The sequence below is a fragment of the Mastigoproctus giganteus genome, chromosome 5, assembly GCF_048544385.1.
Source record: "Mastigoproctus giganteus isolate SK-2022 chromosome 5, ASM4854438v1, whole genome shotgun sequence".
In the NCBI taxonomy this organism is placed as follows: Eukaryota; Metazoa; Arthropoda; class Arachnida; order Uropygi; family Thelyphonidae; genus Mastigoproctus; species Mastigoproctus giganteus.
Window position 1 is genome coordinate 157552403 of NC_143579.1, and position 27404 is coordinate 157579806.

Here is a 27404-nt window from a genome sequence, read left to right on the forward strand (position 1 = left end):
AATGTGGCCCCGCAGTCTCTGTCAGTGATGGGATTGTCCACCGATGAAGGGACATCTCCTGAAACGGCTTTCTGGATAGTTGTCCTCTGACTGGGAAACTCGTTGTGAATTGCTTCAAAGGACGTTCGATATTTATGTGGCAAATGCAGTTTACCTTTTCCCTCTGCTTGTAGTAATTTCTGTGTAAATTTTTTCTCATATAAATCTAAATTTAGATGGGCACACCTTGAGTAAATAATTTTTTGCTGCTTTTGAAACGAATTCTGTTATAAATTTCATTACATAATGCGCTGTAAATCATTGCAAATTTGGAAAAGAAAAACAAATGGAAACAGCAGTATTGAAAATTATTTATTTAATCTTTTGAGAGGATAAATTCCGAAGTAGGTGTAAGTTGATCTGCGCGAATTGAGATCACATAAACACAGTAAATTACAATTACGTGATGTTTGACATTGGTTTCTGCTATTCATCCAGACGTGGCCAAAAGTTGACAATAAAACAGACGTTACTGTACTTGAGGAGGTTCTTCACAGTGAACGATACGCCATGCTTCATCCTAAAAAAGAAAAAAGAAGCTGCACTGAGAAATCTCGTATCAGATATTATCAGGTATTTCAGCAATGATTTATGGGATTCTAGTGAATATAGTTATTGCACATTCAGCCAGGTGGCAGGATCAGTCTGTAACCAGAAATTAGCAGCCGTGGAAGTTGAGTGGACAGATTTGGAAAGGTAGTGATTATTAAAAAGTGTTCGTTTAAGTGAACATTAAAAAGTGTTCGTTTAAGTGAACATTAATTCGCGTGCTTATCTTATTGAAATACACTGCACTACAAAATATATGGACACCCTTATTTTAAAGTTCAATGGACTTACCCAGATAAACAAGTGACTCAGACCAGGATATTGTTGTTGTAAGGTTTTAGGCCTCAGCGACTTAGACAGTATTGCACCGTATATTTGTGTCTGTAATTGCTTGTGTTCTGTAGTTGATTTGCCTGTTTGCTGAACGAAAAATTTTCAGTAGGAAAAACCACGCTACCCTCTCCTGAGACAAGCTAACTCAGCCACGTTGTGAAAAAGGCCCATAAAAATTTCTCACGTTATCGATGGAAATTGAACTCAGGTCTTTTCCATCGGGTGCAAGTGACCTGAGTTCAATTTCCTTGCATACTAGTGCACGCAAAAGCACTAGTATGTAAAGGGGTAGTCGAATCGACATGTGTTCAGTGTTATGTCCGATAATAATGTCCCTCTGGAAATCAATCATCTTGATAGCACATGTCTCATGACGAGAAAAACTAACTTGTGTGGTTCATACGTGGTGGTGGTGGTGGTGGTGTATTGCTAATCCATGGTTATATTGCTAACCCATCTGCTCCTTTGTAACATGTTCATAAGTTGTGTATGTTCTTTGGTCCGTTTACCTGTTCTGCTGGATGAAAAACCCTAGTTTCCAGGATGGAGGAAGGAACCTTATTAGCCACGCCTCAGTGACTGAATGAGTCATTCAGTCACGGAGTTAAAAAAAAGCCAATAAATGTTCCTCACTTCGTTCACGAAATTTCAACCCGGCCATTATCATGAGAGAACGGAAGCGCATAAGCCAAACATCACCATCCGCCGTTTGCGGCTTGTGATGTTTGATACTGCTGATGTTCTTTGACGTTGCCTTGCACAATGTAACGAATGACGTAATTCGCCCACCATTGAGCACTGCATCGGTTGTGTGGAGCAACGAATCTCGTTACATGCTGTTCTAATCTGATGGACTGCTGTATGTGTGAATGCCTGAGAAAGTTTGCTGCTGGAATGCATTGTTTCAACAATAAAGTTCGTCTAATGGTGTGTCACTGCTTTTGTTATGACATAGATCCTGGAGTTTGAGGAGAATTCCGACGTGTAATTTACATTTTGAACAATTGCATGCTCATTGCGATGTGCAATTCTTTGGGCGACCCACATTAGTTTCCAACAGGGTAATGCCCAATACCATACCTCGATATCACTCAAGAGTATAACTGCATGAAAGTTAGAGTGGCCGAAGCAGAGTCCCAATTAGAAGATCCATACGGATCACCCACGGGATGAACTGGAACTTCAGATGAGGGTCAGAACAACACACATCATATCACTAGCTCAACTGGTTACCGTTCTTCAGGAAGAAATGAGGACTATATGTGCTGCAGTCTCTCTTTCGTTGATGGAAAGCCTATCCAGAAGGGTGGAGAGTGTTACAGCGGCCAGAGGGCAGCCTACGTTCTATTAAAGTAAATGAAATTGAATGAAAATGAAATTGCTCTATTAAAGTAAACGTGAAACCAAAGTGTCCGAATATTTTTGTAGAGTAGTGTACAATATACACTGAGTGATCACTGAATTAAGACCACCCCTATGAAAACTGAATGCGATCCGTTGACCGCGTGAGGTACGACAATGCAGAGTTAGTCGACCTACGTAGCATAGATAAGGTGTCAGTGGTTCAGAAGGTAGTAAAATTCCGAGCGTGATGGGTAAAAGGAAAGATTCATCGGATTTTGATAAAGGACAGATTGTGGGTGCTCGAAGAGCTGCTGCATCCATTTCCCAAACAGCCGAACTGGTGGGGTGTTCGAGAGCCACTGTAGTTAAAGTGTACTCAAACAATGACCCAACGACAAAACTGCAAAGGTCAGCGAAATGTTGATGTTAGAGGTGAGCGCTGGGTCCGACGACTCGTAGAGGCGAACAGACGCAGCACTGTTGAAGAGCTGACAACCCAATACAACATGAGCCAACCCGGAACAATATCTGGCATGACCATGCGTCCCACGCTCGCACGTATGGGCTATACCAGCAGACGACCACTACGACACCCTCTCATAACCAAGGTTCATCGGCGTAAAAGACTCGCCTGGTGCAAAGAGCATGCAAGTTGGGCGTTAGAAGACTGGAAGAAGGTGTGCTGGTCGGATAAGTCACGTTATTTACTGACCTTTTTTGGCGTCAACAAAATTAGGCTCTTGATCCATCATGCATGATATCAAAAGTGCAGGCTTGATGGAGGCGGTTGTATGGTGTGGGGCATGCTTCACTGGCAGGAACTTGAACCCCTGGTGCATGTGGAACAACGTATCAGTGGTCTCCGCTATTGTCAACTGCTTGCTGACTGTGTACACCCCGCTATGTTACACATTTTCCCGAATAGCGATGGTGTCTTCCAAGATGACAATGCGCCGAGCCATCGGGCACATGAAGTGCACGAATGGTTTGAGGAACACAGTTCTGACTTCCAGCATATTGATTGGCCTCCGAACCCCACCGATATGAATCCCATAGAACACTTGTGGGACACTATGGAAAGGCATATCAGGCGTCTGGATACACCAATCGCCTCCATACCTGCATTGCTGAACGCATTACACACAGCTTGGCTGCCCATACTTCCCGAACGCTTCGGACATCTTGTTGAATTAGGTGGTCATAATTCAGCGATCACTCAGTGTATATTATAAGCCCGATGATACTGTTTTGTTTTTGCACAAAAGGAACTAAAGTTGTGAGGCGTTAATGCGTTGTGTGTGTGTGTTCTCTAGTTATGATCGGCCAACTCGACCATGATATGTAAAAGCCGATAAAAATAATTCCTCCTTTTTTGACGGGATTTGAATCGACTCGGTGTTTAAATACGGCAATTCTAACTATTGATAACCGCGAGGGTTAATCCTCACGACAAAACTAGCTTAACAGAGTAGATTGAAAATTTGTAATGCGAAGGTTGGAGTGTGGCTTGTGACATATTTGAAAGTAGGGCTAACGTAGCCTAGTGGTCAACTTGAGTTTAGTTCCACAGCTTTTCACTCGACCATAGTTCGCCCACGTGATCGCTAAATACAGTTAATGACAGGCGTGGCCAACCTGTGGCACTCGTGCCACAAATGGCCCACGGAGCTATTGTCAGTGGCACGCTTCCCGATTTCGGAATAAATAACGTAAAAATCATCCAACTGACGTTAAAAATTCGAAATGAAAATAACCGCATTCAGTTTAAATTCAACTTGAACACTGATTCGTTAATGCATATTAAATTTATTTTATAAACAAACAATCTTATATTTTATAAACTTAAGATTGGTTTAATTTTATTACAAGAACAAGAACATTCCTTTATGTTACCAAAAACATTTAGTGGGGCTAGGCGAGGATCAGTAAGGGACGGGACTTTGATTCATGTTGCTTTTGAATTCGTCCTTAGGTGGCGCGTGAGTATTTCCAAAATATATGTGACCCACTGCTAGAAAAGGTTAGCCACCCTCGTTAATATTCTCGTTAAAATCACTAATTGTAATTTCCTCCTACCTACGTTGTATTGTAGGAGTGTAAACAGAACTAATTTTGAACGAAGAATGTTTGTTTTTTAAATATTATTCAAGAGACGTTCTTTTCTTAATGCCATTCCTCTCCAATCAGTACAGCAGTCTTCCGTGTGCAATAGTATCAAAAGCTTTCCTGAAATCCAAGTATATGATATCAAAATTACTTTGTGCATCCAGTTCCTTTCTGACCACATCATAATATACAATCAAACTGGTCAGACAAGACTTCCTCTTTACAGACCCATGCTTTGTCTGAAGTATAATTGCAGTCCATTACTTTTTTAACCACCCACCATTAGTTTCCACGGACGGAAGGTAAGCTAACAGGTCTGTAACTGGTAGTGTCATTTTTTGATCCCCCTTTGTGAATTGGAGGTACTAAGTCGTAACCTATAAAATCTTTAGAAATATGCAAACGAAAGTCTATTAAACTATTTATTGAACACAATTTAATATGTTAATTAAGTAAAAAAAAAAAACGGCAAAATTTTCCAAAAAAACTTATCTGTTTCCAAAAGAGTTAATTTCTTCTTCTGCACTTTTTTTTTTATGAAACCCCAAACACAAAAGGTACTAGAACCTATAGTACTTAGTATCGTGCTTAGGTTGGAGTTGAGAAGACGAAAGAAGATATTTGTTGACATTGGACTTGAACTTCTGTTGACTGTAATTTTCAGGAAATACGTGTGAAGGAAGGGTGTTCCAGAAAACGGCAGTTGAATGAATAAACGAGGAAGATGAAAAGTTGGTTCTGTGGGTTTGAAGTTGGACAGTAAATGGATGTTGGCTGGTGGCGGCACGTGTTCGGACTGTTTTGAAAGAGAGAGCGGGAATTATAGAAGCCAATTCAGAAGAACAGTGCCCATGGAAGTATCTGTAGAAAAGGCATGCAGCAGAAACAGTACGTCTATGAGACATCAAGTGGAGAGACTCTGTTAAAGATGAGTCATTAATTAACCTAACTGCCCTCGTCTGAATGGAATCTAGAAGCCTGAGAGAGGTTTTGGGGGCACCACCCCAGTTGTGGGAACAATATTCCATGGTAGGGCGGATTTGCGATTTATACAGAGTGAGCAGCTGTTTGGAAGAAAAGTAGCGCCGAGAGAGAAAGAGAAAACCAAGTTTTTTTAGATGCGGAGGAAGCAATATTTGTAATGTGCTTGTGCCAAGAGAGATTAGAAGTCAGGGTAATCCCCAAAAGAGACAGATCATTTTTCCTAGAAATCGGAGTGTCACTAAAGATAAGCATAGGAGCAGAAGAATCCTTTTTGCGAGATATAAGACAAGACTGAGTTTTAGAAGGGTCGAAATCAACTAAGTTGTCTTTGCCCCATTGGAGTATTACCTGAAGATCGGCATTTAAGGAATTGGTAGCAGATTTTCGAGAAGTTGAAGCTGATTGAGCAGGACAAGGTTTCTCAAAATGGAAAGTGGAATGCAATGTGCTATTATCGGCAAAACTATGGATAGGATTTCCAGTCAATGGAAGAAGGTCATTAATATACAAGAGGAAAAGAGTGGGGGAAAGAACTGAACCTTGGGGGACACCGGCATTAGTGGAGAAGTTAGAAGACAGAGAGAGCTATCTACCATCACCCTCAGCGAGCGATCAGAGAAAAAACTGGATAACCAATTACAAAAAACAGTTGGCAAACCATAAGATGGAAGCTTCTTTAGAAGACCTTTATGCCAAACACGATCGAAGGCCTTTGAGATGTCAAGAGCAACTGCTTGTGTTTCACCGAAATTTTCCATTTAATTTGTCCATAAATGGGTAACATAAGCCAGAATATCACCAGTGGATCGACACTGACGGAATCCATACTGGCGATCGTTGATCAGACGGAAGGTTTCTAGGTAGTTTAAGAGTTGGCCGTTAATTGATTTCTCCATTACTTTAGAAAGAGTAGAAGTAATTGCAATGGGACGATAATTGGATGCGAGGGATTTGTCACCCTTTTTAGGAACTGGCTGTATATGAGCAAATTTCCAAACAGAAGGAAAAACACCTTTGGAATCAGAAAGTGAAAAAAGGCGGCAAAGAACAAGAATAAGTTTAGGAGCACAGGTTATGAGAACAAGTGGAAAAATACCATCAGGACCTGGAGCTTTCTTAGCATCAAGATTCGTCAAAATCATTCTGACTTCCTTTTGACGGAAGACCACAGGAGGCATTTAATGGAGCGGGTTGAGTATGGTGGGAGGTGTTTTACCAAGATCATTAATACATGAGTTGGAAGAAAAATGGGATGCTAGCAGGTCAGCTTTATCCTTGGCTGAAGTGACAACAGAACCATCTGGTTGGACAGAGGTGGGAGAAGAGATGGGCAAAATTTGCGGCCAATAGCTTTGGCAAGAGACCAGAATGCTCGGCTACCATTAGGGGAAGAAGCAAATTTTCTACTCTTAGCCTGTTCAAAATCTAGTTGGTACTGGTTAATAACTGCTTTACAATTGTTGCGAGCTTTGGTGTAGGCAGAAAATAAAACTGAAGAATTAGAAACAAGCCAATTACGATATGCAACGTTCTTCTCTTGAACAGCCTTAGCACATTTATTGGGAAACCAAGGTTTAGATAAAGGACGAGATTTTAAAGTGGAGAGTGGGATAAAGGATTCCATTCCTACAAGAATAATTTCTCTGACAAGATCTGAGCAAACGTTGACATCAGAAGTTTTGAAACAGTAGTCCGACCAAGGAAAAGAAGAAAAGAAGTCTCGCAGGTTATCCCATTTTGCATTCTTGTAATGCCAAACAACACGAGTTTGGGAATAGCCGTGAGATAAAGGCTCCATTGGAGAAGAGACAATCACCGAGTTGTGATCTGAGGTGCCTAAAGGACCTCTCACTTCGACCGTATACTTAGAAGGGTTGTTTGTGAGAAAAAGATAAAGCGTATTGACTGTATGATTAGGATTGTTCGGTATTCTTGTAGGTAAATGAACAATTTGTGCAAGGTCATTAGTAATTGCAAAAGCCTCAGCATCTCGACCAGCTGGGTCGGTGTGACTAGAAAACGAAAGCCAGCTGGAGTTGTGAACATTAAAATCACCAAGAAAAATTACCTCACTGTTAGGAAAGTTGGACTGGAGAAAGTCAAGTTGCAAAGAGAGGAAGTCAAAGAGCTCCAAGTGATTGGTGGAGTTGAGAGAACGGTAGAGGCAACAGATGCATGAGGGGATGGACATGCTGTATGAAGTAATGAAATTTTTGGATATAACGTGGCCTCGACAATGCCCCCCCCCCCTCTGCATACACACTACTCAGACTCCCTCCAGTCATTATCTGGCAGAGTAGAGATAGCAAGATTATACACTAGCTGATCCGGAAGCCTCCTAAAGAGTTACTAATAGGTTCAGTCCGGTGTACTAACTAGCGGCCGGCCTGCGAACACCGTTTTAGAGCTGTACCCTCGAAATGTAAGGAATATTGGATCTTGCCATGATGTTCATCATAACCTCAAAAGTCATCAGTCATAGTGCATAATGGAAGAGATGGGGAAGGGTTGACGGGAACTTAACTCTGGAGACTAAACATGGGTTCCACCACTTCAAGCCTCCAATAATCAAAGTGGTGGTATTGCACCGGTTGATGAGGATCATAAACAGCCTAGTATTGCCTGGTAACACAGAGGGGCGGCATTTCTCCATGTGGTGTGGGCGCCACACTCGACCCTTGCTTACGTTGGTTCACACCTGGGTGGTCATCCACAGTATGCTTGCTCATGGGGTTTATAACCATGATTACTAACAGTCCCACCATCGTGAAGGCGCAAGCCGAGGATTTGGCTGTCACAGACCGTCCGGATTTTGCCGAAATTGGGTACACTTGACTTGAATGTCACCCGGATATCAGTTCCATCAGCGTTTTACACTCCCAGGTAGCAAGTACAGCTTGTCTGGCATATCTGAGAGAATGTCTGTTACAACCTCAAGGACCAAATAGTCCGTACAGTTGAACTACTGCGACAGAAGCGAGAGCTCAAACCTTAGTGTCGAGACCGACATACGTATTTGAAAACGTAGATACAGCAGTGAAAAATAGCCTCAAGTTACGCAATCAAATATTAACGTTTGCTTAAATGGCAAATTGTAAAGAGTGATTGAGAAGTGCATGACCAATCCAACACTAGGGCCCTGACAACAAAACGAATAGAAAACGTGCTCATTCGAAAAGTGAGTGGTTTTTAGGAAACTTTCGTGACTTCACTTCCGGTATCAGAGAAATAGGTGGGAAATTACTTCATACTGGAATACTGCAAATACCGTAGTACAGTTTTTTTTTTGTTTTTTTTTCTTTCAAAGCATGAAATACTCGTGGATTTAAAGCACTGCTTTCTATACTTCCAGTGTAGGACGATGAAAGTCTCGCGTTGGTGATAATTCAATTATTATTCGGAATAAACATGTTCCTTGTTTAATTGTTAAATAAATATTTACATTTACTGCATTTAATAATTGTTATAATTGTTTAATCATTAAATTAAATGTTAATGTAATACTTAATTTACCAATCGTTGCAACTGAGTTGCATCGAGTTGCAATGGATGAGAATGAAATAAATGTTACTGTTGCGCAAATGTTACAATAAACGAAACAAATGTTTCAGCAGTACACGCATTTGACATCACATAAGCAAGGCTCGTACACGCTCACGGTGTGGAGCATTTCGAATGGCATCAACGGTATCCTGAACGCGCTTCCCAAGTTCTTGTTCACTGTTTACTGCGGTGGTGGTGTATTCCACGCGTTTAATATAACCTCACGTATAAAATCAGTGGAATCTGGTGACCAGGAAGGATCATTTCACTGGGACATCGTGCCGAACGGATTCAGATTCAATTTTCAGGTAAACGTTGTTCAGCCAGCAGCATACCAACCGGATGAATAGTGTGGGTCAACTGAATGAACCCAAAATGGGAATTTAAAAAGTTGCAAAGCCTTCGCAGTAAAGATCTGCCGGTTGCCTAAACCGTTGGTCATTTCACATTGATAAGCATTGCAGAAGAGGAAAGTTTATCCAACAACCAAGTGTGTGGGGGTTCTGCAAACACATGGGTTGAACAGATTCCACCCACCCTCCCGATGGATGGCATGCTCGTGAAGCCTAAAGACTGAGACATTAGATATCCGGTTCGACAGCTGAAATATCGTCAAACGCATGAGATTTATAAAAGATACTTGTTTTGAACAGCTTTACTTCGGAAGAAAGTTTTCCACAGTCAAACTGTGTTCCACATTTGACAGGTTCCAAATGTTCCATCTTTGCACAGTTACAGCATGTTTCACCTTTGAACGGTTTCACTTTTGAATTGTTCAACAGTTGCATTTGCGTGAAAGTGGAACATTTAAAAATTTCAATACGTTTTATTGTGTAACTTTGTGAAATGAGCAGATGGAAGGAACAGTTTTCAAAACGGAACACTCAAAATGAAACGGTTCTAAAGTGGAATGCACTGTCAAAATGGACCTGTGTCAAACACGCAAGTGGGAAGTGGAATACTCTTTCAAAGTGAAACTGCGAAACACGCAGGTGGAAAGTGGAACATTCTTTTGATTTGTTCCACTTTTGTACTGTTCCAGAGGAGAACTGTGTAAAAGTGGAACATTTAAAAAGTGGGATGCGTTTTGTTGTGGAACTGTGTGAAAGCAAGGAAAAGTCAAGCTGTTCGAAAGTGGAACACCGAAACTGGAACTTTTCAAAGGCAAAACGCACTTTCAAAGTGAAACCTCATGAAAAACGTAGGTGGAAAGTGGAACACTCGTTCCATTTTTAACGGTTGTTATTCTAGTTACTCTAAGTTTAGAACAGAAAGCGTCATTGTAAAACGAAACCCTCGTTCAAAGTGTAACTGTTGTAAAGTGGACACTCGTTCAAGTGGCACTGTGTGAAACACGGTGGAAAGTCGAACATTCAGTGTGGAACACCATTGATAGTGGCACATTGTTTAAAAATGGAACTGCCAAATGTGGAGGTGAAAAATGTAACTGTTTTAAAGTGTAACAGTCTTTAAAAGTATAAATTTCTTAACTTTTGAAAGAGTGGAACTCTTTCAAAGTTTGTTCCACACTCTGCAAGTTTTTTGTTCTGAAATGAAACACTCAAAGTGTAACTGTTCAAAAGAACACTTTCAAAGTGGAGGAGCCAATCGAAAGTGGAACTGTGAAACACGCAGGTGAAAAGTGGAACATTCCACCTCCATGCGTAAAAGCGGAATGACTGGAACTCGCTCAAAGTTCCAAAGTGGAACTCGTTCCACCGTGAACAGTTACTATTATAAAGTTATTGTTCCAGGTTTAGAACAGTGAATGTCACTTTTCTAACGAGGAACACCAGTTCAAAGTGTAACTGTTCTAAAGAGGAACACTAATTCAAGTGGAATTGTACAAAAAACAGTGGAAATTGGAAAATTCCTTCAAAGTGGAAAATAGTTCAAAAATAGAACTGTTCGAAAGTGGAACACCATTAAAAGTGGGATGCTCTTTCTCAGTAGAACTGTTCGAAACAACTCTTTTATAGTGGTGTCATTTGAAAGTGAAATAGTATTTCAAAGTGGAACTGTGCGAAAGACGGAGGTGGAAAGTTCCGCTTTCCACTAAAGTGAAACGAGTGGAATTCCTTCCACTTTGAACAGTTACTATTTTAAAGTTACTGTTCGGTTTTGAATAGAAAATGTAACTGTTCTGTTTTGAACAGAAATTTTTTTGTACAATTCCACTTGAACTAGTGTTCCTCTTTAGAACACTTACCCTTTGAACTGGTGTTCCTTGTTACTATTATAAAGTTACTTGTCAGTAACTTTATAATAGTAACTGTTCACGGTGGAACGAGTTCCACTTTGGAACTTTGAACTGGAGGTGGAAAGTTCCACTTTCGCACCGTTTCTCTTTGAAACATTATTTCACTTCCATTTTTCACAACCGTATTACCACCTCAGTGTGGAAAAACGGTTTCGCTTTGAAAATGTAAGTGTCCTAAAGTGAACACTTGTTGGAGTGGAATTGTGTGAGACACGGTGGAAAGATGAACATTCCTTTAAAGTGAAATATGAAGCACTTAAGAGTGAAAATTATTTCGAAAATAGATCTTTTCAAAAGTAGATTACTTATTCAGAGGGGAAAATAGTTCAAATATAGAACTGTTCAAAAGTGGAACTGTTCGAAAGAACACTTTTATAGTGGACCCATTTGAAAGTGGAACACTTTCAAAGCTGAACTGTGAAACACACAGGTGGAAATTGGAGCATTATTTCAAAGCGAAAGTATACAAAACACACACACGCAAAACGCAAAACTGTGCGTGAAGTTTCACGCACAGTTTTGCACAGTTTCACTCTGTGTTTCGAACGAGTTGCAGTTTCCACCAAAGTGGAACTCATTCTACTTTGAACAGTTACTGTTCTAACTTAATAACAGAAAATGTAACTGTTCTAAAGAGGAACACTCGTAAAGTGAAGAGGAATTCGAGTGGAATTGTGCGAAACGTTGGAAAGTGGGCATTTCTTCAAAGTGGAAAATTGTTCGAAAGAAGAACACTCCTTCAAAGTGGAAAAGAGTTCAGAAATAGAACTTACATATACATACATACATATACAGTATCAACAGCGTCATCCTACGCGTGCCTCCAGGCACGAGGCATATATGCACTTGTTCTCAAGGTCAAAAGACCACGTATGCAGCCTTTGATTTAAAATTATGTATTCATAACCAGTTGAATAATAATAAAATAAAATGAAATAATTACAATAAATCTTTCTAAAATTTCCAATTAATTCTTGGTTCAGTATTGATAAATTTTCACATAATATGCACTATGAATCAGAGGACTGGTATATTAGCCCATCGACACTAAATAACACTTTGTGTAATCCAGTGCCTTCGGCTGCCTTTCCTATTAAAGTGAAATTTCTACCTTGCGAAGAAATGCCTCTACTCTCATTGAACAACATGGCTCTCCTTTTAAAAACATTATTAACAAAAGCTGAGAAACATTTAAAAGGCACTCGACTTACAAACAAATCCGGCAAGGTATCCAAATCCAAATCCAAATGAAACATCTCCCGTTCAAGTTTGCTGCGCAGATCTTTATAACAGGGACAGTAGAGCATGATATGAAGACCAGTCTCCATCGCCTTATAGAAGCACAAGTCAGAAAGGACCAAATTATACTGACTCAGCCTAGACATTAAGCCATGCCCGTTCAGCAGGAAACAAGCACTGAAGTTGAACTGCAACCACGATCTTAATTTCCAATTCACGATCGTTACGGAGGGAATAAAGACTTAAGTTTCCCTGCCTTTGTCAGTCATTCCATCTAGTTTGCCGAACATTCGTTAAATCATTAAATCTTCATTAAATATCTTCCGCCTCTCGACCGCCAGCAGACTTCCCTTAAGCGCCGCTCCTCCCACCGGACATGACCGAATGCCTAAAATCTCTCTGGAGATGACCCTTCTAAGACAGTACCTCAAGCCCGCGGGAATTACCATCAAATCCGCAGGCATTTTTTAGAAGAGCGAATCTTTGGACAAACATTAAATGCCTTTTAATTACAACATTTGTCACTTTATGATACCAAGCTCCAGAGCATATATGATAATGGGGACAAATCATACCATGATTCCCCATTTCACCCTTATTACTCTGCGGAGCTTGACATAAAGGAGTTTATTTATTATTATTTTTTTTTGTTTTAAATATATGACATGTTTCGTAAAAAACAAACGCTCTTCCAGATGTACACCAAGGTACCTGACGGCACACACATTCCTCAAAGAGACACCTCAACTACGAACAATGGAAGGCCTCATCCTACTTAGCCTTCCCTTCAGCAACATAATGACAGTTTTGTTTTTAGAAATATTAAGCTTGTGCAAGTTACTCCAATCCAACAGATCTTGTTGCAGGGCACTGGCCCTGTCTTCAATATCTCTGCATGTTCAATATCTGCTTCAATATCCCTGGAGTTACCGGGAACCAGCAAAGCTAAATCATCCGCATGGGCGATGGCCTGTGAATCCCCCATGTCACGCTCCAAAAATTCATCTAAAACCACGTTCCACATGAAGGGGCTGAGGATCAACCCCTGCTGGCATCCCAGTTCCACCTGAATAATTTGCTCCCCAAGGGAGTCCCGAACAATTACACTACAGTCAGAAAAGTAATCCTGCAAGATGTTATATAAGTCCTCGGGACAGAGGGCGGTTCTCGCCCTACAGATGATGTTACCCCACCACAGTGCATCAAACGCATCCCGTCAAATCCACGAATAAGCCGAGGACATATCGCCTTGGTCCTTCTTGTACAATAGTAATAAGTTTACGAATAGCATCTTCGGTCGAGAGGCCCTTCTTAAAATCATATTGTTTGCTTGAAGAAAGATTTAAATTTTCATGCTTAACCTGATACCTGGAAAGTATTAGCCTCTCAAAAATTTGACCCAAGGTTGGAAGCAAACCAGTTGTGCGATATGACGATGGCTCGCTCAAGGATTTCTCCGAGTTCTTCAGGATCACTCTTAGGACTGCGGTTTTCCACAATTTTGGAAAAACACCCACTAGTAGACATGTATTGTAAAGGTCTAACATTATATCGGGGAACATAGAATAAAAATGATTTACATGTGTCTCAATAAAGTCGATCCCCGATGCCTTCCCGTCCCTTACCCTATTAACAGCAGCACCTAATTCAGCTCGAGTAAATGGGTACTCGAATTCAGAATAAGCAATATCATCTAATATTAACTTCTGAGTGGATACCTTGTAGACCAGGTCCCAGGGGTCTGAATTTCCAACCCATTCAACAAATGATTGCCATGCGAGGCGTTTATATTGTTTGATATTTCTCAATTTTTGATATTTCAGAATTTTCTCAAAGGAAATTCTCAATCTGCTGTCCTCTTTCATCGGTATTCCGAGCTCCCCAGAGTGTGGAGCCAGAGTTCACATCCGCCGCAGGACATCCTTCACCTTTTCCAAATATTGTATATACGGGTCAATAATATCACTATACTGTACTTAAGTAAAGGGACCCCAGGTTACAGAACCAGTAGGTGTTATTATTTCACAACAAACCCCACAATCAAAACACAAGGCTGTAATCATGGTAACCACTAACAACGGATTGATAGCTATTATAGCGGCAAGAGGCATGTATCCACTTTGCATGATTCTGTATGTACCCGGATATCCCCCCACTTTCCCTTCCTTTAAAAGTATAGGGTTCCTGCACAAGAACAACGTCATAAGATCCCTCCTCCAGCACCCTACACAGCTGAGATGAGATTCCGCATCTTTTGCCCGCTGAGCATTTATTTGTAAAATCTTTAATACAAACGCATTCATGACTTTACTCGTAATCAATAATTTTCTTATTTTGTTCCAACGCTTTAACATATTCGGGTCATTTGCACTGTGCTCAGCTGAGCTTTTCTTCCGCCAATAATTGATACATTTTGAAGGCTCCAATTTTTTGGAACATTCCTTAAATGAGTGCACTACAATGTCCACAGAAGGTTTCGTCCCTAATATGTGCATAGGGCAAACACTTAGCATTAGCATTAGCATTAGCATTAGTAGAGGCATTTGATGCAAGAAAGCAAGCTTATGCAGCATCAGCCAAAAAAAAAAAAAAAAAAAAAAAGTAACATAAATAAATAAAAATAACCACTTCCACTTCACCCCTCTGTTCGTTCGAAATACCTGTCCAGCTGAGCCTTAAACTTATTTAGGCTATCAACTTCCACGACAAGGGATGGAAGTCTGTTCCACCCACCAACCACCCGCTGGCTAAAGGCAAATTTCCGCACATCTATCCTACATCTGTCTTTCCTCAATTTGAATTTATGCCCTCTCAGGTGATTTTTCTGAGCTAGAGGAAGAATCCCATCAGCATTGAGCATGCTCAAACCATTCAAGGCTTTGTACACCTCTATCAGATCACCCCGCTGGTGCCTAGTTTCCAGACACTGTAATTTGCAAAACTTAAGCCTTTCTTCGTAAGAGAACCCCTTTGTCCCATTCACCAATCTAGTTGCCCTTCTCTGTACTCGTTCCAGCAGCTCTACATCCTTCCTGAAATGAGGCCTCCAGGCCTGTATACAGTACTCTAGGTGTGGCCTGACCATTGCCTTATACAAGGGAATAATCACCTCCTTATCCCTGCTAGAAAAATTCCTATATATCATTGACAATACACCATGAGCTACTCTTGCAGCTCGTCTGCACTGCTCAGAGAACTTCATATCTGCCTGCACCACCACCCCCAGGTCCCTTTCATTCTCTACCACTGTCAGTGTAGTACCACAGAGTTGATACGTTGCTCTGGGGTTGCTGTTTCCCATATGTAGTACTTTACATTTGTCAATGTTAAACTTCATTTGCCACCTCGAAGCCCATCTGCTCAACCTTTCCAAATCCTGTTGCAGCAGCATAGTGTCAGTAGTGTCCTTGACAACCCTGCCAACCTTCGTATCGTCTGCAAACTTGGACATTAAGCCTGATATACCATCATCAATATCATTTATAAATACAGAAAACAATAAAGGCCCCAATACTGAACCCTGAGGGACTCCACTAATAACATTAGTCCACGATGAGCAGTGTCCATTGATTACCACTCTCTGTCTTCTCCCCCTCAACCACCCCTTTATCCATAGCAGCAACTTGCCTCCAATGCCACACTGCTCCAATTTGTGCAGCAGTCTTCCATGTGCAACAGTATCAAAAGCCTTTCTAAGATCCAAGTATATAATATCAAAGTTATTCCCTGCATCCAGTTCTTTTGTGACTGCATCATAGTATCCAATCAAATTGGTCAGGCAAGACTTCCCCTTAACAAAACCATGCTGTGTCCTAGCTATAACTGAAGTCTTGTCTAGATGATCCTGCAGTGCTTCTTTCACCAGTGCCTCCATTAATTTTCCGGGAACAGAAGTTAAACTCACAGGTCTATAATTACTTGTGTCAGCCTTTGATCCCCCTTTGTGAATTGGGGTCACATTTGCACATCTCCAGTCAATGGGTACCTCCCCTGAGTCCAAGGAAGCTCTCATAATTATGGCTAAGGGTTTGCTTACCTCCTTTGCTGCCTCCTTTAATATAACTGGATAGATCCCATCCACCCCAGGTGCCTTTCTTGTGTTTATCTTCAACAATTTCTCCTCCACTTTGCTCTCAGTTATTACAAGATTCTCTAGCTTACTGCTAGAGTTGAATACACCTCTGGCATTCCCCTCGCTGAATAACTCCTCATGTGTGAATGTCGATGCAAAATATTCATTTAGTTTGTTAGCTACCCGAGCAGGGTCATCAACAGTTGACCCATCGATCTCAAGTGGACCAATCTGATTCATCCCCTTCCTTCTAGAGTTTACATAAGTAAAGAACTCTTTGCTGTTTTTCTTCGCATCCCTTGCCAAGGATCTCTCGTAATCTGCCTTCGCCTGCCTAACCTCCTTTGTAACTTGGTTACAGATCAACTTGTATCTATCATAGGCGTCCGTGTCACGTGTTAATTTGTATGTATCCCATGCATTTTTCTTCTCTGCCATATGCCTCATTAGTTCATCTGACAACCATTTAGGCCTAAACCTTGAACAATATTTCTTAGTTGGTATGTAAAGCCTAGTAGCTTCCACGATAAGTTCTTTGAATGCTTCCCATTTTGAATTTGCTGTTGGCAATATCATCAGTTGATCCCACTGTATAGAATTTAAATACTGTCTCAGTCCATTGTAGTCGCCTTTACGAAAGCAATACCCCTTCCCTTTACCCCTAATGGTAGTTACCTCTTTGAGTAACTCCCACTTCAGCACACTGTGATCACTGCCACCAAGTGGTTCATTTATCTGCAGATTCTTAATGCATGAAGAATCACTACTGATAATCAAATCAAGAGTATTACTCCCTCTAGTTGCCTCCCGAACATGCTGATGTAGAAAACAATCATCCAATAAATCCACAAAAGCCTTGCTACTGTGTGAGTGACCAGCCCCCAAATTCCAGTCAATATCTGGGAAATTAAAATCCCCCATTATAAGACTCTCTGATTTACTGGCCCACTCTATTTCTCCGAACAGTTTCTTATTATACTCATCAGAGTCATTAGGCCTATAGCACACTCCTACTCTCAATTTTGATCTCCCAATGCTTATGTCACACCAAACTGACTCGACACTGCACTGTCCAGCGATGTCGACTGGCTTCACTTCCTTGGATTTTATGTGTTTTTTAACTAATAGCATAACCCCTCCTCCCTTCCTATCCTGTCTATCCTTTCTGTAGACATTGTACTCCCCAAATTCCAGTTCTGCATTTCTTATATCTGTGTGACACCACGTCTCTGAAATCCCCACAATATCTGCCTTTGATGTTTTGAGCAATACCTCAAATTCATCAAATTTATTTACTAAACTCCTAGCATTGGTGTACACACAAGTATACATGCACCTGTTCTTTTTCTTAGCTACCCTAACACAACCCATGTGTTTACTTGTACCCCAATGATTCCCAGCAGTCTCTGAAATATCCTGCATCTTATTTTCCAGGCTGCGGCTCATTCCAATAGAAGCAGTGCAAGAATCACTTTCACCTCTGCCAGTGGCTACTGTTAATCTATTAGTCCTTGTATCCCCCCAATCTAGCAGTTTTCCGACCCACCTAACATTGCCTCGATAGCATCAGCAAACATTCTTGCACCCTTTCTATTTAAGTGTATCCCATCCCTGTAGAAGCAGTCTCTCCTGTTAACAAGTACAGACCAGGCTGAAAAAAATTCTACCCCTTGAGCCCTGCACAATCTTTCCAGGGCCGAATTGATTGACAGGGCTCTCATCATATACTCCCTCCTATCGTGTCTGGGCAGAATTGCAGACACTTTCAATTTCAACCCTAATTCACGGCTTTTTTTCATCAGTGACCTGTACTTGTCAAGTAATTCCGCCGGTCTCCTACTCTTAATGTCATTAGTGCACTTGTAATATTGGGTTACTGTTACAATGTCTCGCACCAGGCAGGAGTCCCAGTTAATAAATAGTCTACCGCTATTTAACGGTAGTCTGTGGATATGTCCAGACATCTGTAAAATCCAAGAAAATAACTGTTCGATAGTGGAACACCATTAAACAGGGAATGTGGGACACTCTTTCAAAATGGAACTGTTCGAAAAGACACTTGTATAGCATAGTGAAGCCATTTAAAAATTAAACACTATTTCAAAGTTGAACTGTGAAATATAATGTTCCACTTTCCACCTATGTGGAAAGTGGAACACTCTTTCAAGGCGAAACTACAAAACACGGAGCTGTTTCGAACAGTTTCACGCACATTTTTCTCAGTTTCATTGCGTACTTCGAAAGAGTTACACTTTCCACCAAAGTGAATAAGTGGAACTCGCTCGACTTTGAACAGAATAGAACTGTTCATACTATTCTAAGGTTACTCTTTTAAGTTTATAACAGAAAATGTAACTGTTCTAAAGGGTAACACTGGTTAGAGTAGAAACATTGTGCAACGTTCAATATTCCTTCAAAATGGAAAAGTTTTCGAAAGTTGAATACTCAAAGTGGAAAATAGTTCAGAAATATAACTTTTCCAAAGTTGATCTGTTCAAAATAACACTTTCAAAGTGGAGCCATTCGAGTGTGAAACACTATTTAAAGGTAGAACTCAGAAACACAGGTGGAACATTCTTTTCAGTTGAAACTGTGAGAAACATGTGGAAAGTGAAACATTCTTTTCAATCGAAACTGTTCGAAACATGGTGGAAAGTGGAACACTCAAGCATATTGAACAGTTTCTATTCTAAACCTAAAGTCACCGTTCTAAGTTGAGAACAGAGTGTAACTGATCTAAAGTGAAACATTCATTCAAAGTGTAACTGTTCTAAAGTGGAACACTCATTCAAAGTGTATTGTTCTAAAGTAGAACAATGTTTCAAGTGGAATTGTGCGAAACACGCTGGAAAGTCGAATATTCAAAGTGGAAAATACAATTGTTCGAAAGCATAACACCACTGACAGTGGGAAAGTGGAACATTCTTTCAAAGAGGAACTGTACCAAACACGGAGGGAGCAGGGTAACTGTTCTAAAATATCTTTCAAAGATTAATTACTTAACTTTGAAAGAGTGGAACACTTTCAAAGTTTTGTTCCACGCTCTTTGAAAGTTTTTGTTCTAAAATGGAACATTCGTTCAAAGTGTAACTGATCTGAAGTGGAACACTTGTTCGATTAGAAATATATGAAACACAGTGGATAATTTCTCTTCAAAGAGAAAAGTGAAGCACTTCTTCAAAGTGGAAAATAGTTCGAAAATAGAACTGTCGAAATAGAAAATAGACTTTCAAAGTGGAACTATTTCTAAAGAACACTTTCATGGTGGAGTTTTACTTCCATTTGAAAGTGAAACACTGTTTTAAAGTTGAACTGTGAAACACAGGTGGAAAGTGGAACATTGTTCAAAGCGAACAGTGGAAAATACGGGATTGTTTCGAATAGTGTCAAGCACATTTTCGCACAGTTTCACTGCGTTTGAATGAGTTCCACTTTCCACCAAATTGGAACTCGTTCTACTTTGAACAGTTACTGTTCTAAGTTTATATTAAAAAATGTAACTGTTCTAAAGTGTAACAGTCGTTCAATGTGTAACTGCCCTAAAGTGGAACACTCGTTAGAGTGAAAAAAACGGTGGAAAGTCGTGCTGTTCAAAGTATAAAGTGGAACACTCCTTCAAAGTGTTCAGAAATAGAACTGTTCGAAATAACACTTTCAAAGTGGAACCATTCGAGCATTTTGAACAGTTACTATTCTAAACAGTTACTGTTCTACGTTGAGAACAGAAAGTGTAACTGTTCTAATGTGGAACAGCCACTCAAAGTGTAACTGTTCTAAAGTGTTCAATGGGAACTGTGCAAAACACGGTGAAAAGTCGAATATTCCTTCAAAGTTGAAAGTGGAACAGTGCTTTAAACTAAAAAATTGTTCCAAAGTGGAACACTCCTTAAAAGTGGAAAATAGCTCGAAAATAGAATTAGAAGTGTTCGAAAGTGGAACACCATTAAAAGTGGGAAAGTATAACATTCTATCAAAATGGAACTATACCTAATGTGGTGGTGGAAAGTGGACCACTGAAAGTGTAATTGTTCTAAAGTGGTACAGTCTTTCAAAGTTTTGTTTCGCACTCTTTGATAGAGTATTTTATTCTAAAGAGGGACACTCTTTCAAAGTGGAACATGTTGTGCTTGTTCGTGTGGTTAAGCAGTAAAAGGTATTAGTCTGCTATGACTGTCATGGACTGGACTCGTTCATCGATTCAGTTTCTCCTTTCCAGACGTAAAACTGGAGTTTCCAGGACATAAGCCCATTCATTCGTCGTCCAAGATGCCCTCGTGGGTAGGGCATTTCTTAGAATCGCCGTCCACCCCGTGCCGGGTGGGAAAGACCTGAGGTCGAGTCCCGTCAATGAGGTGAGGAATTTTTATCGGCCTTTTTCACAACGTGGCTCAGTTAGTCGGTCTCAGGCGAGGGTAGCGCGGTTTTTACTAAAACAACGAAATCTTTTTTTTTTTTTTGTATTTTTATTTTTGTATCTTGTTATATTATTTTTACTAAATTATGATATAATATAGTATGAAAATAATAATATTATCATTTATCTTGATATTTTCTTTGCGCAATAAGATATGGTGGGCCCTATTTAAGCTATGCATGGCATGGAGCCCCTGCGCTTCTTAATCGGGCCTCGTCCGTAGGCAATGGCCACGTTCTCTTCTCCATTACCACTGGCCGGAAATGGAGCGTAATCCATTCTTCGTTCTCTTCAATAGTTAAATTATTATTTTTTTTATGCGTGGATAGTTTAATTCATTTTTTCATTCTGTTACGAATGAACATTATTTTGTTAAATATAAGATAGTGTTGATTGTGGCGCCATCCTTTGGTTAATAATGTAACAATTCGCGATATTATTTTTCGTGCTTATGCGTGTTGGCAGGTCTAAAGAGCTTATTTATTTCAATACAAGTATACTTAACAGTCGATGCATATACAGTGTGTAGCCAAGGAAAAGAATTACAGTTCTTATAAAATGCATCGAAGTAATTACACTGTTTACATTGAAATGATACGCCCTTCACAATGAGGTATTTGCAAAACTTAATTTACAAAAACTTAAACTCTCTTTAAAAGAAAAAAAAAATCTTGACATAGATGCATTTCGCACAGGCAGTTGTTGCAGAGCAGCGATAACGAAAGCTTCTGGTTCAAGGTTGTCTGGAAGACGTTCTGGTCTGCAGAAGTAAGAGGTCTTTGAAGTTTGTAGTCAAATCCAGGTGCAGTTCATTGGCAAGGGAAATTTATGGAGAAGAGATTGTTCCGATGTATGTCAAGTTGAGACCTGTGAATGTGTCAAGTACGCTGTTGTGTGTTAGCGGAAGGAATGTGGAGAGGAAGATGCTGAAGGAGGTCTGGTGCCAAAATCTGTCCTGTGAAAATCTGATACGGCAGTTTGCGATCAAGAAAAGCTCGACGAATTCCAAGCACTCCAAACTGAAACGGCAACAAAATTGCTTGTAGAAGATGCTGAAGGGTCCTCTTTTAGTAAGGCAATTGATGAAGTTTTTTTGAACTTGTTCCAGCTGGTGAATCAGGTGACAGGCGTTAGGATTCCAGATAGGAGATACAAATTCCAGGATAGGTAGTCCTAATGAATTGAAGAGAAGAATAGAAGGCGTGGTTTCCTGGATATATATATATATATATATATATATATTTGTCTTTTAATCAATCCGACCAGTATCGTCTCTTGGCGAACTACATTCATAATAATATGGTTATCGAATTTACAGTTACTCGGAAACAAAACCCAGAGATCTTTGACTTCGATGCCAGAAATGATTGCTTGGCATGAAGCTGAATGCATTCTGTTCTAGGAAAAGAATCTTCTGGAGTTAGTCTATCAACAATGCAACAGTTATTTGATGAGACTAATTGTCTTAACTCAGCTGGTGTACGCAATGTTCAGTGGCTAAAAGACCAGCAGTTTCATTCCATCTTTAGAAAAACACTGAACCCACGCAATCTGGTGTCGTCGAATTGCGTAGACCACACTACTGCTTTTCGCATTGCAAGTTTCCATAAATTCCTCCCGTCTCGAACTTATTCGAACTTAGTAACTTTTAAATTAGGTACAGTACGGTGATAATCGCCACAGGAACTGCACAAATCACCATGTTCACTACTCACTTCCGGCTTACCATAACTGAGTGCATGTACCCGCGCCTGGACCGTGACATACACTTTAAATAAAAAGAAATGTACTTCTCCATTAGAGCAGCGCTGTTTGTTTAGAGTATTGCAATACCAAAGTAACTCGACGTGCACTCAGTTTATGGTTAGCCGGAATTGCTTTGGTATTGCATTATGCACTCTAAATAAAAAGAAGCTCTGCTGGAAAAATATATTGCCTTTTATTTAAAGTGTGTACCATTCTCTCATTTCCAGAATTTGGCTCATTATATGCTGGATGAAGCACTGATTTCAATGTTATGTTCCCAAAAAGTAGACGACCAGATGAAGACCAGATGTAAAGGAGATGAAAGTATGGTGGGAAAGAGAGGTGCACTCCAACTTCTTAAGCTGAAATTTTCGGCTTTTAAGTCATGACTAAGGAGCGTCTATCGAATTTCGGCCCCTTTTGGGATTATTTCTCATCACCTGGCAAATGTGATGAGAATATCCACAATTTGTGAGATGGTACAGAAATTTTAAACGTTCGCAGAACTTAAAATATAATTGTACAAGTAGGTTATTATTACTCCATTATTAGGTTTCTACCGTGAGGCCCCAGAAAGAGCTGAAACTGGTATATGGGATGATGACATACGTTTTAAATAAATAGCAATATTCTTCTCCACTGGAACAATGCTTTTTGCTCAAAAGCGTAGTGCATTCGTGGTGAAGTGCTTCCACAATGAATTATGATCGACGCATTTAGAAAAAAACATAGTTTACACAGTGCTACATACAGATTAAGGATGCATTCTACGTGTGCAAAATGTTTTACGACGCCTTTTCCCGAAGTTCATCAAACTTCAGAAAAAACACCGCGCAATTTTTTAAAGTATATTGGGCCTATCGTATAATATTTCTTTATACACATCGATTTATTTCATTTTATTAGAAATATCGCAGCTATGGGAACTTCGAATAAATTATATGAACTTTTTATTTTAATGTTTTTATTATAAAAGCATAATCTCGATCACCAAAGTTCTTCGTTATGATCTCATTTTATTGTATTTCTTATATTTTTCATTGCCTCCGTAGCCGAGTGGTCAAGCGCGAGGGTGCACAAGTACGCGTGCTTTGAATGAGCTAGGGGTTTAATCCCCGTGCTTAATACGGTGATGTTTCCTATATTTTGTCTTATGAACTCCTCTGACAGCGTGGTCTCCGTGGAGTACAAACAGAAATTTTATTTATTTATAACGCTGTTCAACTGACACTCTGAATTCTGTCATGTTTGATTGCTCATCAGTTGAGAAGCGCTCTTTTTAACTAAACTTGAGAAATAGTCCTCCGTTCATCACGATTGGAGATCGTGCCACTCATTCAACGCTTTTAGTTGATGGGCGCCTTTTTATTAATCTGATATTCGGACTCCAGTTGTCTCCAAGGGTATTCTGGCTGGTTGCCATCGCGATTAGTGGTCAAAGATAATTGCTACAAGTATATCCTATTCGAGTGAGCAAGTAACTTGCACGACAGAGTACTTCAACATGTGCATTCATGCATAACAACTTGAAGGAAGGGGATAGTTCCTGGTATAAAATATGAAACTAAGTGTAATGATCTTGAAAGTAGAAGTACGTGGTAGCGAAACAAATAACTTGTCCTAAGTCTTTTTAATCGATTTTTCAAATTGTATTATATTTATCAAGTATAATAATTATATAATCATTTATAATAATTAATATTATAAATGAAAGAAGAGGTTTCACTTGTAAAGACAGACAGGAAACAACATTCGTACATTCAAAGCGCAATAAGTCGTAAATTAAAGTTGCAATTTTCTCGAGCTCATCCAGACAAAATAGCAACAGATTTAAGCTCATGATTTCGAAAGGCAATTACCTCGTTTAATTTATGGAAACTTGTTTAATAATTGCCACACAGATACAACTTCCAAATAGCTCAGAAGAGTTGTAGTTCAGATTCAGTTTCTTTTCATAATTAAAGTAAGCATAAAATTGCGGTCTTCGAATTTCATTCAATTTCTTTTTAAAGTACTAATTTTCTTGCATTATAATTTTATTTTATTTTAAGCTGTGCAGAAGTAAGAAACAAACCTATTTTTCATCTAATGTTTCATTTTCTATTCACGTATATGAAGCAATTAATAATTTTGATGAACTTACCTTTAAAAGTTGTAGAATTTTCATCTGGACTTGCACTTCTAGGGAGGAACAGTCATTTGACCTCTTTCCCATTCTCCAGTCGCGTGAAAAGGTGATCTGGCTGTAAACCTCATCAAATAGCAACGCTGATACAAACACAAGGAGGAGGAGGAGTTGAAAATTGTGGCTTCGAGACATGGTCCGATAGGAAGAATTTTTTTGTATCTATTAAGAAAAATTTATTTTAATAAATGCTATTATTACACTTCAAAAATGTATACATAGAGTATAATACCTTAAAGTATATCGTATGAAGAGTAAAGTAGAATTTTATTGCTTTGCTTTTTAGGGTCCCGAACACTTTTTTTTTTTTCCCAGAAAAGTTTTCAAAGATCAAAGATTTCACTTCTAACTGCTCTCCACTTAAGATATAGATATTCAGTAATTCTTTGTGATCAATAACAAATAATGAACCATTTTAAAGAAATTTTAACATGAATCGAAGAAGCTAAAAGCTGTAGTTACTGGTGGAGTCCACAATAAACACTCTAATGAGAGAATTCTCTGTTCTTAGAATTAGTTTATGTATTTTACATATATGCGCATCTATTCTTGAGCATGTATAGGGACATTGACACAATCCGCGTGGCCACCATGGGTCCTAATGATAGAAGTTGTACGAGGAAGTCCAATCTCAACGAAATTACTTAGGCAGATAGTGAAACTTGTAATTTTTATTTTGTTTGAGGTTTTCTTTTAGAAAGACTACAAGCATTTTATAAAACGACATCTTTACAAAAGAAACCTAACAAATCTTCGTTAACCCACCTAAAAAATCATCGTTAACCGACTTTTTATGTGTTGATTATGCATAAATACTTAGGCAAGTTATAGTGTGCCAACTTAATTGAGAACAAAAGTATTATTGAAAGCTCCAAAAACTTCTACTGCTGTATTGTAAAATTTGCAAGCTTTCTTCTCCTAAAGTGATAATTTACATAATCCAAAATAAAGTCTGCTTTTCAAGTTACTGTAATATACTTTTATTAACTATGAATACAATATTTAAGTAAACAAATTTACGTTTATGTCATAATTACGAGATTAGTTTCATTTTGTGAATTATTTGAGATTTCGATTATCCGAGTAATTTTTTTTCACAATCTCCTCAGATAATCAGTTGTCTATGGAAACTAGGAATATAACTTCGACTTCAGAATTATGTAGATAATTTTCCTTTATTCTTAATTATTAGTTACAATTGTACCCATAAAAAATATGCAGCATTACAGCAACAAAGGAAACATAATACATACTACTAACTTATCATAAAACTACTAACTACTATCATACTACTAACTTATCATACATCATAAAATGACGTGGAAAAATACTGCAGAGAAACAAAAAAAAATCCATAATGGCAGCTAATTTTTGAACACAGTGTATAAAATAACCACCTGCGCGACATCACCACTGAGTTTCCGTATAAATCACGCAAATTCAAATAATAATTACGTTTTAGTTGCCTTAAATCAGAGGGTTCTTTAACTTTGCGGTACCAAGATCCCCTAAAATGCTAAACGAATTTGCGCGACCTCCCCCACTTCTTCCTCCCTGATTATTGAAGTTAAAATTGAGCAATAAATAAATATCCGAATAACTTTGATAGCTAATATTTTATCGAAGAAATAACAAAAATCAAATTTAGAATTGTGTAGTAAGAAATATAATACGGTTAATTAATGCACAGACATCAAATAAAACTTCTTTAACCTTAGATTTTTTTAGCACGATCAGCAAATGTGGTTGCTGGTAACCTGTAGGAATGCAAAGGCATTACGTAGATACCTTTCACGTATATCGTTATTAAAACTTGCCTATTAAAATAATTTAAACGTTAAAACGTGTATTAAAATTTCCAATTATGAGTTTTTCCTGAATACAGTTTATATTTTGGCGTTCTGTTAATTTTCTGAAATGGAAATTCATAATTATTCTCACCTCACGGGAGCATCCAAAATAAGATTCAACGCCATTATTTTGTTCTCTTGTAACGTTTCTACCGGTCGATGTAATATGAGATATTTGTTTTACCATTTGTCTAACGTTACTTTTGCTGTCTATCAATTAGAATCACGAATCATTCTTTAGAAATATAGCGTTCTACTACTATTACAGTTGTCAAAGAAATCGTCTCAAGACCTAACCCCATTGATATCGAAAGAAGCACTTACCTGCTGGATTCGAAAGCACTAACGGGTTTGATTTTAAGCAGAAAGGGAACGAAAATAGCTGCTGATGACCACTCGGCAGTCTTATACCTCTTCGTTTCCCCACGTGATATCAAAGGGGAGAGATCAAATGGTCGCTGCGGATGTTTGTGTAGTGAGTGTGATGATCATGGAGGCGGCAGATTGGATTACTGGAGTGATGTGATTTAAACTTACTTCCGTTCCTCTATTTCCGGTAAGGCACTCGATAAGAAGGCTGCGGAAGGATTAAAATTCTAATATCGTACATGTATATCTCATGAAAGTTAAAGCTGTGTTTTCTCTTTCAGTCGCAGAAATATTGAGGTTTTAAAGTAAAGTGTTATTTCTCAGAGGATATTAAATAATTGCTTAGGAAATTGGTGTCAAATATTAAGTTA

The 27404-nt window shown here is 39.1% G+C and overlaps 1 long non-coding RNA gene across 1 annotated transcript; it reads right to left on the reverse strand.

Moving 5' to 3' along the window:
• Positions 1-372: 372 nt before the first annotated feature.
• Positions 373-27097, reverse strand: LOC150085789 (uncharacterized). Its single transcript, XR_016546937.1, has 3 exons — positions 26989-27097; positions 24773-24976; positions 373-559 (listed from the first exon to the last, which is right to left on the reverse strand). It is a non-coding gene; the product is annotated as an uncharacterized LOC150085789 (long non-coding RNA).
• Between the last annotated feature and the right edge of the window lie 307 nt (positions 27098-27404).